This window comes from Schistocerca cancellata, chromosome 2 (assembly GCF_023864275.1).
Source record: "Schistocerca cancellata isolate TAMUIC-IGC-003103 chromosome 2, iqSchCanc2.1, whole genome shotgun sequence".
In the NCBI taxonomy this organism is placed as follows: Eukaryota; Metazoa; Arthropoda; class Insecta; order Orthoptera; family Acrididae; genus Schistocerca; species Schistocerca cancellata.
This window is the reverse complement of record NC_064627.1, coordinates 691,678,903-691,700,110: the sequence shown is the minus strand read 5'-3', so window position 1 is coordinate 691,700,110 and position 21,208 is coordinate 691,678,903.

The window sequence follows — 21,208 nt, the reverse complement described above, 5'->3', positions numbered from 1 at the left end:
TTTACTAGTTTCATTATGTCTTTTGGATACACCCTCTTCCACACTAACATGCTGCATTTATTTGCAAATTTCACAGCAACTGCAGGATCTGTTCCAAAGTCAGGCATTTCATCTATTGTGCTTTCTACCATGTTGATAAAATATTCATTAAATTCATCTGGACTGCAAGAATTAGAACAAGAGTTGGGCTTTTACCTGTGCTCATTAATCTGATCCCGTGCTGCTTTCTAAGGATTGTGAGCTTTCTCAATAAATCTGACATTGCTTTATTTTCTCTACTTCCTTTCTGTACATCCTTTTGGTCTGTAGATAACTGCATTATAGTATGTTCTTGATACAATATTTTCAGTGGCTTTGACTATCATTTAATAGTTGTACAATGCAGTTTATTTTAGCTTATCTACAGGTGTACAAGCTCTTTTTATTTGATGGTTTTCTGCATGTATCTTGATTTGGCAGTTATGTATCTCTTGGGTTTAAGTGGAATGTTTCATCAGATTTGGCTGTAAGACTTTGGAACATGGAACTGAATGTATAATTTGGTGCCAGTTCTTCACATATTTGATGCTAATCTGTAGAAGACACTGCAGATTTGAAACCATCTAAATTTTTCTACATAAACGCCCTACTTCTGAAGACATAATTTGAATTCCAGCTGGGAATTTGTTGAGTGCTTACTGAGTTTGTCCATAACTCCATGATTACTGCACTCTGATCTGCAAGCATAGTGTCAACCACACTTACTTAGTAGTTCCAACTATTTAGGTTTGTAACAGCAGTATCGAGTCAGACACCTTCTTTCCACTCACTAGTGCACATATATTCAGATATGTAATCTGTAAAAAGAACTTACGAGAGAAGTTGGGGTATGCACTCTAATGATGATTTTATTTACAATATAAAAATATCCAGTGTTTTGTCATCAAATATTTATTTATTTTTCATGACAAAGTAATAATACAACAATTCTCACAAAATTTTTGACATTTAAAGTCGTATTAATACATAATTCTAGTTTCTTAATGGCAAACAAAGAAAGTACAAAAAAAGCAACTGGCAATTTCGCTGCACATAAACAGATCAACCAGATTGGAAAAGGAAATTATTAGAACTTTGTGAAACCTTAAATCTTAAAATTATTTTAAGAAGAAAATTAGAAAGCAGAGGAACTGGAGATCCACAATCACATACATTCACTTCCCAGTTACAAGGAAATCATGATTGTTCAGTCTAGAAAAGGGCCCAAAATACACACAGTGCACTACCTAACAAAAATCAAGCTTAAATTAAAACTTTCAAAATTTATCAAGAGAAAGAGCCCACTGTATCCAAAGTCTGACACTAAAAAAAAAATTAAACAAACCACGACAGAAGATGTCAATAAGAAAAATCACAATATTGTCAAGAACTTTAATACAAAAACAGCCCTTCCATGTTATTTTACAATCAAGCCTGTATAGCCAGGAATTGGATTTAAAACATTGTTACTCTACAAAGAAAGCGACCAAAGACATTTGGTGTCTTAAATACAAGACAATTTACGATTTCACAATTTCTCTTTTTTGTACCAAAACATTATCGCTCCCACGGAGCAACTCATTGATTTACCTTTGGCTTTGTGTATATATAGCTTACATGTATAAAAAACGAACAAAGAAAAAATAATATCATCCATTATAATTGCCCTCCACTGTGCACTGACGTCATACGGAGGTGCACAGGGTCTGAGCTTATTTCCCTTTTTGAGGGTTGATAAACCTGACGGTATGGGCATAGCCTTTATTTTCGGCCATCGGAGTTATCCTGTATGGTTATCAATTTATATGGGCATGTCAGCTTCTTTTAACACATACATACTTGCATAAGTTTTCTCTCCTAACAAAGTACTTGCTGGAACCTCATAATACCATCGTTGTCAGTCAGTATCTGTACATTGTTTACCTTGCGAAGCATGTGTGCGCAATGCAACATTTGTTATCGTCTCAGCTTGTGCTCATGTTTAGTACAAGGCCCGAGTGTTCGAGGCGTACGTTTACAGTAGCTTTCACTGGACAAATTTGTGAAGCTCGTGTTCAGCGGCGTGACCATTTGTGGAATCATCGATGCGGTGTCAACTGGTTTCCATATCAGTGGCCCAAAAAATTTATTTCATCTCATCACTCTCACTTATTCAGTGGGGACTCCAGCCGTACATCCGACATCCATTGATTCGATTCCAATTATTTGAGTGCATATATTACTCTCATTTGGTTATACATTCCTCATATAACATTCATTCAATAACATATTCTGTTTTCCTTTATGCCATAAATTGAAATACATTTCTTATCAGTTTACAATGACTTCTTGTTGTAGCACGTTTATCAATTCCAATACTCGCTATAATAGATACTACATGCTGCTCAGATAACTACGCTTGGCCTCACCCCTCTGGCATTCTTCAGGAAGGATCTACAAATTACAGAATTGAAATTTCGCAGAAAAGCATTTATGTGTTCAGTTACAGCTCGTTAATAGACTTAACTGTGATCCTCTGAGCAAAATAGTTTGTTGTTTACAAACACAACTCAATTCTGACGATACCAATCGTATCAAATACTTATTCAGTGTTTCAAAGTGCAGCTCAATATTTACTTGTTATGTTCATTGTATAAAGGATAACCATTTTGTACACTGAGGAATAAAGAGTTGTATCAACAATAAGACATGTTATGTACAATGAGCATAAAACAGTGTTTACAAATAACAAATGTGCATGAAAAATTTTCAATATAAACGTGTTTGATGCTTTCATGTGTAGTCGACGCTCACAGTAGTTAGGTTTGACCACTTGATTATTTGGTAGTGCTCAACCTTAGCTCAGAATCGTGATATGTGACATATTGCAACTGTTTTCTTCTTACCATACTTTCACACTATCACATTCATACTATCATTAACTTATAACTATCTTGCGGTGAGGTCCTTTCTTTATATTTATATGGTAGCTAATACTCTACAAGAATTTATCTTTCTTCATCGTTTTCTGGAATAAAAAAAAAGCTTAATGCTAACTTAAAACTAAATCTTCATAGATAAGTGAACAGTCGCTCGATGGCTACTAATACCTTTTTCATATATTCAACCTTGTATTCATTCACTTCAGTGTGCAGTCGTCGTATCACGAAACTTATTTAATGTCATGTGTGCGTCTCTGCTTACCTTATAAATCGGAAAGATAAAGTGTGTAATAGGCGTGGTGCGGCCTCTTATTCAGTTTGCCACTTTTTACTCTCGTCCATCAAATAGAATTAGTGTGTGCGCTTTCCATACTTAAATTTGTAAATATTCTACATATATAGAAATATAATGTATATAGTAACATAGCTTAAGTAGACATCTCGTAGTTTAGCGACCCTTCCCTGTGTATATAATTCCTTAACTTATCTTTGAATGTGTGTTTTGTGTAGATCACGCTCGTCCAAACTGTGCCCCTGGTGCGCTAGCGCCCGCGATCGCCCGCGGCCAGCGCCGCGGGCGAATTCGTATGCTGTCACAGTGGCCGAGCCGCGTCGCTTAGCTGGCCGTGCAGACCGCCCGCCGAGCCTCGCCATGGCGCTGTACGCAAATATTGCAATAGATAAAAATTTATTTGCGACCACACATTGCTGTCCTTTTTAGCGGAACTGGGGGAAAACGCATCTAAAACCAATCTTTTTTGTTAGATTTTTATTTGGGTTTCAATGAATGAAACAATTAATTGTTAAAGTGATAAAAGTGTTTTAAAAACAGGATTGTACAAAATTAATTGTATGTTCTATTTTGGCGTGGTACGAGCAGGAAACAGGTGGGCAAAGTTTGCGCGCAAGCTACAAATGATCGCTGAGAATTGGGAAAGCAGGGAAACCCTTTGCTACTGGGAATCTCATCAAGGATTGCCTGGTCGACTCGGTGGCTCGTATTTGTCCACCAGACCTCACGGAAAAATTTGAAAAAATAGCGCTTTCGCCTCCAACTGTTGCTCACAGAGTCGAAGATATGGTCTCAGATATGGAGCAGCAGTTAATGGAGAGAGCGGCAAACTTCATTTCACTTTCTATCGCTCTTGACGAGTCCGCGGATGTTGCGGACATATTTCAGCTCGTCATATTCATTCGAGGTGTCGACGACAATCTGCGTGTCACCGAAGAATTTATCGATCTTATACCATTAGAAGACACAACCATAGGTTTGGATATTTTTCTAGCCATGGAAATCGTGTTAGAGTCAATGGGTTTAAAATGGGAACGCCTGACCAGCGTAACAACGAATGGAGCCCCTGCGCTACGAGGGATACGCACTCATAAAAGTAGAATTAAAAATAATGTAAGTATATTTCATCAAAATATTGGGAGTTTAAAGAATAAAATAGATGAGCTTCTGGTTTGTTTAGAAGGTTTAGAAGCTGAGGATGAAATAGATATACTATGCCTGTCTGAGCATCACATTGTTACTGATATGGATAAGGTAAATGTAAGTGGATATAAGCTCTCTGCACATGTAATGAGAGAAAATATGGAGAAAGGAGGAGTTGCCATATATGTCAAAAGTTATCATTGTGCAAAAAGTATAGAAACAAAAAAGTTTTGTGTAGAGAAACATATAGAAGCATGTGCCTGTGAGCTTAAATTAAATAAAGGCACATTTATAATTGTAACAGTATATAGGTCCCCAGCAGGAAATTTTCATCTATTTCTGAAAAATTTGGACTCCTTGTTGTGCTATCTGTCAGACAGGGGGAAGCAAATTATTATTTGTGGGGACTTCAATGTAGATTCTCTGAAAGAGGGTAATAGGAAAAATGACCTTGAAGTATTACTCGGTTCTTTCAATTTGACACCCGTTATTGATTTTCCTACTCGGGTGGTAAAGGATAGCAGCTCACTGATAGATAACTTCTTTATAGACCAAGATAAGTTTAACCAGATAAATGCTCAGCCTGTTGAGAATGGTCTTTCTGATCATGGTGCACAGCTAGTTACAATATATGACACAGCTCCATTCAGCAATACTAAACAGTCCTCTAAAGTAGTACGTTCAGTCAACGATTTAACAATTGCAAATTTCAGGGAAAGCCTACAGCAGTTAGACTGGGATGAGGTGTACCGTGAACCTGATGCCAATTTAAAATATAATTTATTTCATGACATTTTTGTAAATGCATTTGAAAACTGCTTCCCCAAGAAAATAGTTAAATATACTCGTAAGAAACCTTGTAACAAACCATGGCTTACTAAGGGTATAAAAATATCTTGTAACCGGAAAAGGGAAATGTATCTGACAGCAAGAAAGAGTAGTGACCCAGAAACTATCAAACATTATAAAAACTACTGTGTTATATTAAGAAAAGTTATTAAAAAATCCAGAAGTATGTGTATCATGTCTGAAATCAGCAACTCTGATAATAAAATTAAAACAATTTGGAATATTATTAAAAGAGAAACAGGTCAACCAAGAGCACAGGAAGACAGTATTACCATCAAATTGAATGAAAACTTTACGAACAAAAAGTCAGAAGTTGAAAATATTTTTAACAATCATTTTCTAAATATTGTGGATATAGTAGGATCCAGGTGTTCATTAGAAGATGCTAGGCTGTTAATGGAAGAGGCCATACCTATGCAATTTGATACAATTGAAATCTCACCCACTTCTCCCTCAGAAATTAGGAAAATAATAAACTTGCTTAAAAGCAAAAACTCACATGGAACTGACGGCATTTCCAGCAAAATACTAAAAGCTTGTTCTCAACAGATAAGTAAGATTCTCAGCCACCTGTGTAATAGCTCTCTGGAACAGGGCATTTTTCCTGATAGCCTGAAATATGCTATTGTTATACCTTTGCATAAAAAGGGGGATAGATCTGATGTCAACAATTACCGTCCAATCTCCCTTCTAACAGCTTTATCCAAAATTTTTGAGAAAGTAATGTATTCAAGAGTAGCTTCACATATCTGTAACAATGAAGTACTATCAAAATGTCAGTTTGGTTTCCAGAAAGGTTTTTCAACAGAAAATGCCATATATGCTTTCACCAATCAAATTTTAAATGATCTGAATAACCGAACACCACCCGTTGGGATTTTTTGTGATCTCTCAAAGGCTTTTGCTTGTGTAAATCATGAAATTCTGCTAGACAAGCTCAAGTATTGTGGCATGAGTGGGAAAGTGCACAAATGGTTTAATTCATACCTAACTGGAAGAGTGCAGAAAGTTGAAATAAGTAGCTCTCATAATATGCAAAGATCAGCACATTCCTCAAACTGGGGAACTATCAAGAATGGGGTTCCACAAGGGTCAGTCTTGGGTCCTTTGTTGTTCTTAATATATATTAATGACTTGCCATTCTATATTCATGAAGAGGCAAAGTTAGTTCTCTTTGCTGATGATACAAGTATAGTAATCACACCTGACAAACAAGAATTAACTGAGGAAATTGTCAATACTGTCTTTCAGAAAATTACTAAGTGGTTCCTTGTAAACGGACTCTCACTGAATTTTGATAAGACACAGTACATACAGTTCCGTACAGTGAATGGTATGACGCCATTAATAAATATAGACCTTAATCAGAAGCATATAGCTAAGGTAGAATATTCCAAATTTTTAGGTGTATCCATTGATGAGAGATTAAATTGGAAGAAACACATTGACGATCTGCTGAAACGTTTGAGTTCAGCTACTTATGCAATAAGGGTCATTGCAAATTTTGGTGATAAATGTCTTAGTAAATTAGCTTACTACGCCTATTTTCACTCGTTGCTTTCATATGGCATCATATTTTGGGGTAATTCATCACTGAGGAATAAAGTATTTATTGCACAAAAGCGTGTAATCAGAATAATAGCTGGAGTCCACCCAAGATCATCCTGCAGACATTTATTTAAGGATCTAGGGATATTCACAGTAGCTTCTCAGTATATATACTCTCTTATGAAATTTGTTATTAATAACCAAACCCAATTCAAAAGTAATAGCAGTGTGCATAACTACAATACTAGGAGAAAGGATGATCTTCACTATTCAAGATTAAATCTAACTTTGGCACAGAAAGGGGTGAATTATACTGGCACTAAAGTCTTTGGTCACTTACCAAATGGTATCAAAAGTCTGACAGATAACCAACAAGTATTTAAGAAGAAATTAAAAGAATTTCTGAATGACAACTCCTTCTACTCCATAGAGGAATTTTTAGATATAAATTAAAAAAAAGAAACAAAAAAATATTAATAAAAAATAAAAAAATAAAAATAAAAAAACACAAAAAATGAAAAAGTTGTTATATTAACTTAAGTATGTTGCTAAATTAACTTAATTATGTCATGTATTGGAAAATTTGACTCGTTCCACATCATTACGAAATATCGTATTCATGATCCATGGAACTAGTATTAATCTAATCTAATTTAATCTAATCTAATCTAATCTAGATTTCTGAGTTACGTCAGGTCAAAAATGGCTGAAGTCGGCCGTTCCTTATCCGCGACAGTCCATTGTCTGTTACACCAGGAGGCACTTTGTGCGAAGATTGTCAACATAAAAAATGTTATGGACACAGTTCTTCGAACGGTTAATTATCTTCGCTTGCATGGACTCGCACATCGCCAGTTTAAAGAATTTCTGGCTGATATCGAAGCGGAGTACCCAGACATCCCCTACCACATCGAAGTAAGATGGCTTAGCAGAGGAAAGGTGCTTCATCGGTGTTTCTCCTTGAGGAGCGAAATAAATACCTTTTTGGAAATGAAAGGACGTCCAGAAGAATTACTTTGTGATCCTAAGTGGATGGCGAATTTGGCTTTTTAGAGTGACCTTACTGGTCATTTAAATACTTTGAATATTTCACTCCAACGCGAAAATCACTATGTCGTTAATTTAGTGCAGACGATACAAGCATTTTAAAAACAAAAACTTATTTTGTGGGAAAAACAATTGCGTGAGAAGAATTGTGGACACTTTCCTGCACTAGACAGCATTAAAGAAGATGTGGATTTTTCAGATTATGTTGCAATCATTTGCGAATTACAAGAACTGTTTGAAAACAGATTTTTGGAGATAAAGTGAGCTTCAATCGGCCTTAGATATATTTGTTCGCCCGTTTTCCCTTCAGCGTAAGACGTCTCACAAGTGCTTCAATTAGAGCTGACTGACCTGCAGTGCCACATCCGCCTGAAGGACCGCTTTCTCATGTATAAAACTTTGGATGACTTTTACAGCTGTCTTCCATGAGAGAAATATCCTCTTTTGCACAAGCACGCGGCGTAAGTTTTCTCAATGTTTGGTTCCACGTATATCTGTGAGCGCTTTTTCTCTCTTTTAAAGCGTGCTAAAACTAAGAACCGTTCATTACTTGGCGATAAAAATTTGACTAATTCTTTGAGGTTATCAGTTTCAGGGAATATTGTACCAAACACTGACAAAACCGTTTCCTCGAAAAAGAAAAAAAGTGTAAAATGTTAATTGTCTTCTTTACCAATGTTGACTGTAAGAATTAAAGAGCTTTATAACCTTAATTCTATTCTTTAATAAGTTTTCAAACTTGGTCGATTAAAATTATTACGTACAAAACAGCAAAATAAGGATCCGATTTCTAAACTCTGAAAAGGGATACAAAGAGATGTAGCCCGAAGTACAACAAAAAAATTTACTTGTAACTGCTAACAGTAAGAATGAGACTCTATATCCCTTACAAAAAGTTATTTCTAAAACAGAATATTTATGACTCTGGTTCATTTAAGAAATTGATATATTTTTCAGAAGACGCCTATTGTACATATGACGAGTGTGCATGTGCTGTACTAATAGAATGAACCTGTAGATCGGAAGACAACTAAGATCTTCTTCGATTCTTGTTTTGGATATTGTTGTCTAAAGCTTTGCGTAGTAATTCTGACACACGAACACTAGTTGTTACCTAAACGGTAAGTGGTTTGCTTGTTTTACCGCTCATCGGCCTCTTTTACAGAGGTGCACTTCCTCTGTTAATTTGTTTGCGTTGGATCTGACTGCGGGACAGTCCAGCGCAGAGCAGTGGTGTGCGATCTCATTCGTTCCGCAGCTCTCTCTCTCTCTCTCGCTCCTATGGCGACACTTGCGACACACGGTCGCCCGCCGGGCGCAATTCTTGGATGAGCCTGGTGTAGATAGTCATAGTTGTAGTATAGACTCTCCCACAATTTTTTATGTCCATGTTTATGCAATAGGCTTTACAAATGCTAGTGCAGGCTGTAGCTCATCGGTTTTCTTTGGTTTGGCGCTCCAACTCTCCGAGCTGTGCCTGTCTGACACGCATGCGCTTGTGTTTTGTTGACTTGCATAGTCCCCATTGCGCGTGCGCTGTGTGGAGGATGCTAAGTTCACCCAACCTGGATATGATGTGACGTCATTATGACGTATATACACTTTAGTCGATTAACACACGTATCGACTTTTACGAACGTTCGAGATTCTAAACTGTCGTCAGCTAGTGGTTTGTTTTGACACGTGCGATTCTGATATCAGCTCAGTGTTGCAGCGTATATGTATTTCGCCAAAATAAAAGTAAAAGAGCTGGATATTAATAGAATATTCCTAACCGTGGCCTTGAAAATACCACGGACAACACGTTTCGTAAGAAAGTGAAGTCTTCTTATGTCCCGACCAGATTAGATTGTGTGATTGTTGTATTGAACGCTTACGCCGAAAATAATATTTATTTATTATCAATATTTTAGTATGGTTTCATACAATTGGTCTTGTCAGTACATATTAGACTGTAGCAACATACTCTTGCTGACTTTCTTTTCTTAATTTATATAGCTGAAAGAGAACTCGTGCAAGTTTGTTAGCTAAGTAATTTATATGTCCATACCAAGATAGTCTTTTATCAACCATAATTCCAAGTAATTTTACACTCGGACCGCAGAGACAGGTATCTTAGTGTCCAGTAATGACTGGTGTGTAGAATGATTGAATTTCGAAGTTAAAAAGAAAAATATGAGGCAGTGTTGAAGAAAAATCGTCGACCGGAGATGAAATACGAGGGGAAGTGGGTTTCTTAACCTAACCAAAGGTTAGTGTCTTGACGCCTCTAAAGATTTTGGCTGCTGAGTGCGTCTTCTCACCGAGTACGAATAACCGACGCACTTCAGCTGGGTCAGAAGTACATCAATTTCTGCTTGAGATCCACAATAACCACGCAATTGCGCATCGTCATCGATGCTGAACTCTTTCAGCTTTTCTCTCATTAGTGTCTCGAATGCTGAACACATAATTAGAGATGAGCAAACGAAAAACAACGCACAGGACACAAACACAGTACAATACACGATTTAAACGCAAGGAACGCAAAACACATCTAAACGAATGGCGCAGAGCACAGCGCTACCCAGTCACAACCTCTCGAAAGTTCACAAAAGTCGATATACGGTATCTATCGATTTCGATGTAGCGTGTATACGTCATAATGACGTCACATCGTATCCAAGTCCGGTGAACTTAGCATCCTCCGCGCTGTGTCGCTCTGATACCACTTAACGACGCGGCCAGTTGTCTCTAGCATTGCACGCTACCGTGCGTTTCACAAGTTTTTTTATTTGTTTACAACTGGGCTATGCGCAAGGCGAAGCATTGTATTTAGAGTATCGTCGTCTTTAGACACATAAAAGTAAAATTCTTCCTTGTTACAACCACTCATCGTTTACACACCTGAAATATAAGAAAAATACAAACAAAAATTTTCCTTATCAACTAACAACGTAAATTATGGAACGAGATTTTCCAGCACCCTTAATCTAATATTATTATACATATATACAAGTTAGAGGGTATACAGTCCTTCTTCACTATATAAATGTTCTCAAGTCTTAGTGTGGGTGAAAACCCCTTGTCTTTACCCGTGTCCTTGTGTGCCAATCTGTATGCCCCTTGGTAGGGGAATTTAGTAATTATGTAACAACCAAAAACTAAGAAATAGTGGTTGCTGGTGATTTCAACGTAGATTTCCTTGAAGACTCTCCTAATAAGAACTTATTTGAGATAGTAACACTATCATTCAAATTAATTCCCACTATAAAGTTCCCCACTAGGGTAGCTCAAATGGCTCTGAGCACTATGGGACTCAACTGCTGAGGTCATAAGTCCCCTAGAACTTAGAACTACTTAAACCTAACTAACCTAAGGACATCACACACATCCATGCCCGAGGCAGGATTCGAACCTGCGACCGTAGCGGTCGTGCGGTCACTAGGGTAGCCAATTGCCTGCAAACAGCCATTGATAACATCTTTATAGAAAAGTCAAATGAACAAAATTATATTACAAAACCAATAGTCAATGGCCTCTCAGACCATAACATGCAGTTCCTTCTGTTAAATATTAATACAGAACAGGATATAAAAGCTGTTAAATCTGAGCTCAAGAGGGTAATCGATACGCCAAAAATTGATTATTTTAGGACATTCCTCAGAGACATTCACTGGAACGATGTTTACAGTGCTCATGGCATGAATGAAAAATATAACACTTTTGCTAATAAAGTAAACACTGTTTTCCCCAGAACAAACCAAGGTTAGAGCAAAGTCTACAAAGGAGCCATGGATTACTCAAGGAATGGGGGTATCTTGTAAAACAAAAAGAAAACTGTATCTGTCAATCCGAAACAGTTCTGATGTTGTTGCTATAGCACATTACAAGAAATACTGCAAAATATTAAAGATTGTAATACAGACATCAAAGCAAATATATTACAAGGAAAAGATAGTCATATCAGATAACAAAATAAAGACAATATGGGATATAGTGAAGGAGGAGACTGGTAGGACCAGACATGAAGAGGGACAAATAGCACTAAGAGTAAATGATACATTGGTGACAGATGTGTATAGTGTTGCAGAACTTTTTAACAAACATTTCATAATTGTTACTGAAAAGATGGGGTTGTCAGGTTCTGTAGATGCTGCTATGGAATACCTTAGACCAGACATTTCAAGTAACTTCCATAATATGTATTTGACCCTCACTACCCCAGCAGAAATAATTTCCATCATAAAATCTTTAAAATAAAAAACATCTAGTGGGTATGACGAAATATCAACAAAGTTAATTAAAGAATGTGATTCAGATACAAGTATATAAGCAAGTATCAGTCCCCTAAGTTCCACTCGCTGTTCTTGAGAGAAGCACATTGATTAACTTATATTTGTGTTGACATTTACTACTTCTGCTGCTATCTGTTCGTTGTTGTATGTGTTGACAAACATAACTATGGGATTTACCAATTGAACCTCAAAATCGTGAGTAACTTCAGCTTTTCATCTATCAGTACTTCCCCTGATGAGGCCTATTACAAATAATTGGTTATTGGCTATTTACAGTTGAAATGACATTGGCCCTTTCCTATATCAATTTGTACTTGGTACATTTTAAATGTATCCATACCAATTAAACAATCAACTTTTAATTTCTCTACTATCAAAAATTGCAACATACAGAAAACTGTCCTAATTGTACGGTAATACTTGCTACAATAATATTATATATATATTTTATGATTGTATTTTCAATGGCTTTGTGTTCATTTTACAGGGGAGGTGTGAGAAAGTCTCTCTCTCTCTCTCTCACACACACACACACACACACACACACACACACACACTTGCACCAATACTACAAAGCCAAACCTAAAAAAAAAAAAAAACTAAAGGCAACAGTGAAGCTATTGTGTCCATTTATGTAACAGTTGTATAATAATTAAAGTTAAATGTGTGGGCATGACATCTTTTCTCTTAGTGGAGAGATGTGTAGTGATACATCCCATACGTTGAATGGGAGATATCAAGTCCTTCAATACATACACTCCTGGAAATTGAAATAAGAACACCGTGAATTCATTGTCCCAGGAAGGGGAAACTTTATTGACACATTCCTGGGGTCAGATACATCACATGATCACACTGACAGAACCACAGGCACATAGACACAGGCAACAGAGAATGCACAATGTCGGCACTAGTACAGTGTATATCCACCTTTCGCAGCAATGCAGGCTGCTATTCTCCCATGGAGACGATCGTAGAGATGCTGGATGTAGTCCTGTGGAACGGCTTGCCATGCCATTTCCACCTGGCGCCTCAGTTGGACCAGCGTTCGTGCTGGACGTGCAGACCGCGTGAGACGACGCTTCATCCAGTCCCAAACATGCTCAATGGGGGACAGATCCGGAGATCTTGCTGGCCAGGGTAGTTGACTTACACCTTCTAGAGCACTTTGGGTGGCACGGGATACATGCGGACGTGCATTGTCCTGTTGGAACAGCAAGTTCCCTTGCCGGTCTAGGAATGGTAGAACGATGGGTTCGATGACGGTTTGGATGTACCGTGCACTATTCAGTGTCCCCTCGACGATCACCAGTGGTGTACGGCCAGTGTAGGAGATCGCTCCCCACACCATGATGCCGGGTGTTGGCCCTGTGTGCCTCGGTCGTATGCAGTCCTGATTGTGGCGCTCACCTGCACGGCGCCAAACACGCATACGACCATCATTGGCACCAAGGCAGAAGCGACTCTCATCGCTGAAGACGACACGTCTCCATTCGTCCCTCCATTCACGCCTGTCGCGACACCACTGGAGGCGGGCTGCACGATGTTGGGGCGTGAGCGGAAGACGGCCTAACGGTGTGCGGGACCGTAGCCCAGCTTCATGGAGACGGTTGTGAATGGTCCTCGGCGATACCCCAGGAGCAACAGTGTCCCTAATTTGCTGGGAAGTGGCGGTGCGGTCCCCTACGGCACTGCGTAGGATCCTACGGTCTTGGCGTGCATCCGTGCGTCGCTGCGGTCCGGTCCCAGGTCGACGGGCACGTGCACCTTCCGCCGACCACTGGCGACAACATCAATGTACTGTGGAGACCTCACGCCCCACGTGTTGAGCAATTCGGCGGTACGTCCACCCGGCCTCCCGCATGCCCACTATACGCCCTCGCTCAAAGTCCGTCAACTGCACATACGGTTCACGTCCACGCTGTCGCGGCATGCTACCAGTGATAAAGACTGCGATGGAGCTCCGTATGCCACGGCAAACTGGCTGACACTGACGGCGGCGGTGCACAAATGCTGCGCAGCTAGCGCCATTCGACGGCCAACACCGCAGTTCCTGGTGTGTCCGCTGTGCCGTGCGTGTGATCATTGCTTGTACAGCCCTCTCGCAGTGTCCGGAGCAAGTATGGTGGGTCTGACACACCGGTGTCAATGTGTTCTTTTTTCCATTTCCAGGAGTGTATATCAGAGAAAAGATGTTCATGACAGAGTAGTCAGTAAATGATGAGTGCCCCACTGTTGGGAGGTGTTTTAAATCATAGGTGTTGATACCAGAGCTAACGATTCAGTGACTGTATGGAAATGAGTAGCAATCAGACGACCCTACCTGCCGAGGTGGAGATAGGAGTTCCATGTAGTGGGTAGTCCCGAAGAAAGACCTGCGTTAAATCTAAGAATGCAAATTGTCAAAGATAATAAATGCATTGTTATTGTTAATTGTCAAGTTGAATATCAGATTTGTTATGTACTGTACGTAGTACAGAGAGGCAGTATACGAATTGGTAGCTGTCCTCATTTATCTTGTACTGATTTGTAATTTTGAAGATAATATAAGATAGCGAATTGAATCTCACTTCTTATTTATATGGTGACATGAATGAGAAAGAAAAGTTGATTTTCAGCAGTTTTTCTGAACCAAGTTGGAGGAAGAAGGCGCAGGGATACAGGGCACAGATTAGAAGGACCCTGATTAATAATCATTAATAACGACCAAATTTCATTAATAGCGACCGAATATTCAGTACGCAACATTCATTGCATATAAAATGAGTGTTCAGGTGGCAACTTATTTAAGCATTTAGTGCATGAGGTGAAGTATAACAAACCACCATGGAGCCCGAGCCAACTTGAAACCCTCCATTTCAGCATGCAGTGTATCACTTAATGTCTTCTGAAACATTACAAAGTGGTTGCCCTTAACAAAAAAGCTTCTATACACTAAAAGAATTTAAAATATGTAATAAAAATGATCTAATCTTCTAAAATTGCTGTATGATCTGACCACCATATTATTTGGAGTTTTCATAAAATGTTTAATGTCATAGTGTGATGTGTTATTTTCCTAAAGCACTTAATGATCAACACGAAGCAAGCATATCTCATTTACATTTGTTACAATGATTTGCTCAGCACTCACACTGTTCCTCATTTTTTCATTTTGCACAACACATTTATATTTAATGATTATTACATGTGTCTGGTATAAAACACATGCATTCCTTTACATGTTCAAAATGCATGACCTTTTTTTGCATCTATACAATTTATGTAAAAATCCAACAGGAATTGCATGAAAATGCATAAAGATGGATTACTAAATTAAACTTAACCCCTTTATAAAAATGGAGAAAACATCCTTGGTGGGATGATGTTTCCCATACACAGTAATATCTCAACATAAAGTATACAAGGACTGGAACAATAACAAAATGGAAACAACATGCAAAACGTTTTTGGGAGTTAGAAAAGAAATATCAAAATGAGAAAGGAAGATTAGGCTTTAACATACCATTGACAACACATTCATTAGAGATGGGGCAGAAGCTCAGATTGTTTTAGTAAGGACAGGAAAGAAAATTGGCCATGCCCTTTCAGAGAAGCCATCCTGACATTTGCCTGGAGCACTTTAGGGAAAAACCTAATTCTTGATGGTCGGAAGCAGGTTTAAACCGCCGTCCTCCCAAATGCGACTACAGTATGTTACAACTGCGCAATGTTGCTTTGAATCAAAATTAGATGAAATAAAAGACAATATAAAAACAATCAACTTCATGAAATCAATAAAACTTCCAAACGCACAACACTTGAAATTTTGTTAGCAGTCTGTCTTTCAAAACTAATTAATTTGGTGTACTTGCACCAAATTTTCTTTCTGTGAGCAAAGTCGTTCAGCATTCTTGCCATATGGCCCATTCTAGTCTCTAAATATCTTCTTGAAATGGCTTTTATCAGTAAAATTAAGTGATTGTCAAGTAGCAACTGATCTCTCATGTGAGCACTCAAATTAACAAATAAACGTATGTTTATACAAATAGTCATCACTTCACTGACCACAAATTCAATCGAGTTCTGTATACACGCACATATACCACCCTTCTTGTGCTACCAGACGCTGCACATGCACACTGCGCATTTGTGCTACTCATTGGTGAAAACACTTTTGGCTAATTCGAACCAAGGAGGTTACAGTACGTGGAGATGCTCTTACATCACAGGAGTGAAGCCACTCCAATTCACACTATACTGTATTGGGAGCATCAAAACATTGATGTCGAGTATATATTCATATTTAATTGTAGCGGTACTCTGTGCCCTGATTTTCAAGAAAAATGGTTAACTACATTGTCTAAGGATATAAAAACAGAAATGGAAAATCACCTGTTTCTTTCCACAAGTAAATACTGTAGTTCAATTAACACTTACAGCTTAAATATGGACTATTCATTTCTATGTTTACATTCACTCAGCAACTTTTGAGTTTTCATTTGTACTATGTATAGGTTCCCTAAGATCACCACAGTGAGAAGATTGTGGGCCAAGGCAGTGCGGCGCAAGGACTGAAAACCAACAGATCATGGCAAAATATGTTCTGATCATTTCTCAAAAGTGGATATTGACCAAACTCCATAGTCACGCATTCGGATAAGAGATGGTGCAGTACTGTGCATTTTCTCATCATTTCCTTCACACTTGCAGAATGTGAGTGGTATTAGATGTTTCTCAACTGATTTTAATATTTCAGAGTTTCATGTATTTGACAATATTTAGTGTTGGTAGATTTGTATGGCAGTGGCAGCAGATGTGGATACACTGTATTTTTCTACAAAAATACTTACATTTTAAGCTAATTGGGGGTGGGAGGCAATTTTGTTGCCAGGGAAGAAATCATTGTTTCAATATACAATTTTCTTTGTTCATATGAGATTATTGCATACTGTGCTACAGTTATGTGGGTGGATTCTAACTTTTCTTGAAGTCCTTGTACATAAATTTGGTTGTACTGTGTATGTAGATATATTTGCAAAACTGACAGAGTGTAAGTTTGAAAAGTAATTTACAAAGGATGTTGTGAATGGCTGGATTACATATTATCTTCTGAAGTGTTTGATTGTTTACCTTAAGAATATGATGTGATGCCTGTTCTATGGAAACGTTCTCTTGCAAACAACACAACTGAGCTGATGTAGACTTTAATCTAGTTTGTCTTTTTACTTAAACGTTCACTTCGTCTGATACAGGACTGAATCTGCCTGCTATTTCAAAATTCAAGTAGTATTTAATTATTGTTCTGAAAAACAATACAGACTATTTCCAGTCTGCCTGTTCGGTTGAATTAACAATACAGAACAGTTGTGTGTGTTGTATGGATGCTGTAGTATGTAAAATGGTTGTTTACAATAATTCTACACCTGTCAGCAGGACATACATGTACAAGCACCTGCCTTTTACTGTGGTTACAGTTCAAGAAAACACAGTTAACAAATATTGTCCCATGTATCCTTGCAGCTGTTCCATTCCTTAAGAAAAAAAAGAGTGCACAGTCTGAAAATTTTAATGGAAATGCCTGTTAAGGTCAAGTTTTACTCTGCTCAAAAGTAAATCTGTTCATTTCCTTCAACCAGGCAATTAACTGTTTTTGCCCATACTTTTCTGATATTTTCCCTCATTGGACCCTGTATTTAAACTGTACTAAGGAATTTTTTGAGCTCCTCTGATGTTTATGTTCTGCTAATATCCCTATGACTTACACGCTTCAATTACTGGTGTATTCAAAATATTTGTAGCTACAGCCTTTTGGTCCTGAGCACAGCTTCTTTAACATATGTTGCGTTCTAAGCAAGTATTATTATGTTGCAGGTTCCTAAGCAAAGATGTGTTTTGGAGAAACACACAACAGTAATGATGTCTGTGAGATGTAATGAAGAGGGCGGCCAGCCATCAGATTCCGAGAAGGTAAGGCATACATTGTGTGTTAAGCTACTTCGCAGTAGTTCCCAATCTTTTCGTCTCCTGTGAATTATTATTAGTATAGGTTGGAAATCACTGCCCCAGAAATTGGTAATAACTTCTGCTCATCTCACACTTGTGTGACATGCTGCTTGAGTAATTTTTAGGCATCTGTTTGTTTTCTAGTGTTGTCAAATGAAGTACCTCTGAACCCAGACCCAGCACCTCACGAGACTGTTGCTAGTATCAAGTGAACATTGAATGCCGTGTCTGAGGCCAAATACATAGTATTAGAAGATAAAACTAATTCAGCAGTCAATCCATTGTCTCAAGAATCGTATTATTGGTTTGGCAGACATTATCAAGGCATTGTGGAAGAAGAACTACTTAGAAGAAGACAGTATTTCTGTATATGGCGGTAGTATCTGTTCCCAAAAGAACAGTTACCGTGGATGACCATGCAGCTTTGCTAGAAATGAAATGATAATTAAATGGACGCCCTAGCTGCAAACAGGCATTTATGTACTTCATTGGGGACATGTTAAAAATGTGTGCCCCGACCGGGACTCAAACCCGGGATCTCCTGGTTAAAATATGGCTTCCCGGCCATTGACCTTCTTGTGCGAACGCACACACTATGCCTGAACTCATACGGGACTTTGTAGATTAATCTGCCACGAGTAATGAGTATGATGGGCAAACATCTATTAGGCGCACTACGAATCTAGTGGTGTGGACATGTTGGGAATGTGGATCTCACAGGGAGCGTGCAAGGGACAAGTCCCTGCAGACGCACTATCCTCTGTGCCCACGGTGGCTCAGATGGATAGAGCGTCTGCCATGTAAGCAGGAGATCCCAGGTTCGAGTCCCAGTCAGGGCACACATTTTCAACATGTCCCCAATGAAGTACATCAACGCCTGTTTGCAGCTAGGGTGTCCATTTAATTATCATTTCATACAGTATTTCTGTGCTTAAAGAGTGTCAGGCATAAAAGGACTTTTCTCACCAATGTGCCAAGGCCATTCCCAGAAAATTCTGGTTCAGCTTAAAGGTCTTTTACACTAATGCCAAAAGCATAGAATCATGTGACAATTATCTCTGACACTCGCTTGCCACATCCTTGAACAATAAGTGCTACCAAGGTGTGGATGGGGCTTCTGGATTCACAACTGGCGTCATTTAAGTTTGGAAAGTGAAAGCTGCCTCAGGTCATTCACATATTCCTCTCCTCTGCAGTCTTGTAATGTATATCAGTACGAAAGCACGTAGAGTTTGATGGCCATCAGTACTTTGGTCATGTTGATATGGGATGTGGTATTGATTGCCGCTAGCAAAAAAGTGATAGTGTTCATGCTTGTGGGCATAAATGGCAGCTAGAAACTCCCTGTTTGTTATTTTGCCATTTAGGGAAGCAACAATAAAATGAAATTAATGGGACAACTGCATAAAATAACGGGTTTAGAACAGGTGTAATATCCCCACAGAAAATACCCTCTACCACGCACCAATTAATCATTTTCAATCAAACCATCCACATTCATTCACTTTGGAAAAGTTATCTGATCTGATTTTCTCGTAATATATGCGGCGACAGCTCGACGACGCCACAGTATTTTCTAGTGCGTTTATTCTTTGAAATAACAGAGATGCATATATGCATTCTCCATGGTTGTTAGAGTGGTAACTAGGACAGCTTCTGGAGTATCTGTTGAGGGATTGACGTGTTTCTGAGAGATACATATTCTGCTTTTCTTCTTGCTAAAGCGAGCCAATTAACATTTGTGCCGCTAGCAATTTGTTTGAGGAGAAAGAGACTGTAAAAGGAAAATAATTAAGGCGTGGAATCACCGGAGATCTGGATATGTAATGGAGATGGATTTAATACACAATTTCCTCCATAAATAAGGTTTGTGACTTTTTTTGTTCTGGAGTGAATGAACGAATGAGTTTTTCTGAATCATTTGATCATCACATTGGCCCTGTAATTAGTGGGGAAGTTTCAGCTGTGTCGAAGAGATCCTGCAATCACTGAGTCTGTGTTAAATCGTCCAAAAAGGCTTCGTACACATCTGGAATTCGCAATCTTTCGTAAAAGGAACAAATTGTCCAAACGATTGATTCTCCCGACTGACTGCAGTGTTTAGCAGTAATAATTAATGTAAAGATCTCTTACAGCAAGCCAGCCACTGATTACCAAGACTAAGGACTCTACCAAAGATCCTATTTGGCTGATTTCACGTAATGAAATATTAAAAACTGTACACAGATAAAGGAGAGAAAGAGAGGGAGCGAATGAAAATAGAGATAATACTAATAATCCTCCATTAGCCTAATTTTTCGCCTGTCTTATCACAGATCAGCCAAGAACGGGGAGGGCCTTACTTTACTGTATAGATTTATGTGTGAAAGTGAAGGATCTTAAAGGCAACAGATACACGTCTATACAGGCAAGACATTACACAGAGATAGCGGCTAGCTGCATTCATCATCTATTCTTAGATAAAGAGACTGCAACTTATTATCCAAACATTTAAAAAAGGTTAAACAGGGTGGGCTAACTATGGTAGTCTTGAAAGAACTGTGAAAGACACCCGAAAACAGGGAACTGACATGCACTGATCCTATGTAATGGTGCACTGATAATGGCTAAGCACTAGAAGAAATCTAGATCTGCCAAATAATACCCACAAAAAAAGGATGACTGAGTGCTGTGCTCTGTCATTTGTAAATCATATCACATTCGCCGAGTGCACCCATGTTGGTAATGGAAAGTAACCTGATAAGCTAAATATATAACAATACAAAACACTTTACAACCCTCCCCCCCCCCAAAAAAATAAATAAATAAATAAATACTCGACTTACGAAACAATGCTATTTATGGACTCAAACGAAAAACTCTATGATTTTCTCAGGCTTCTAGCCAAGTCAAGTCATCAAATGGTTTCGTGCTTCAAGGAGATGTGCTCCCACAATAATCTTCACCAGACCATGGGAGAGAGAGACTGAAACAGTGTCTGTTAATGATCTAACACATTGGGTTTTGTTACTGGGTGGTCAGCCACAAAACTGTGGCCATTCATTTGATCCATGGTCTGAATAAAATAAAATCTGGTGCATACATTACAGTAGAGCTGGTATATTACATGACTGCTTTCATATTTGACT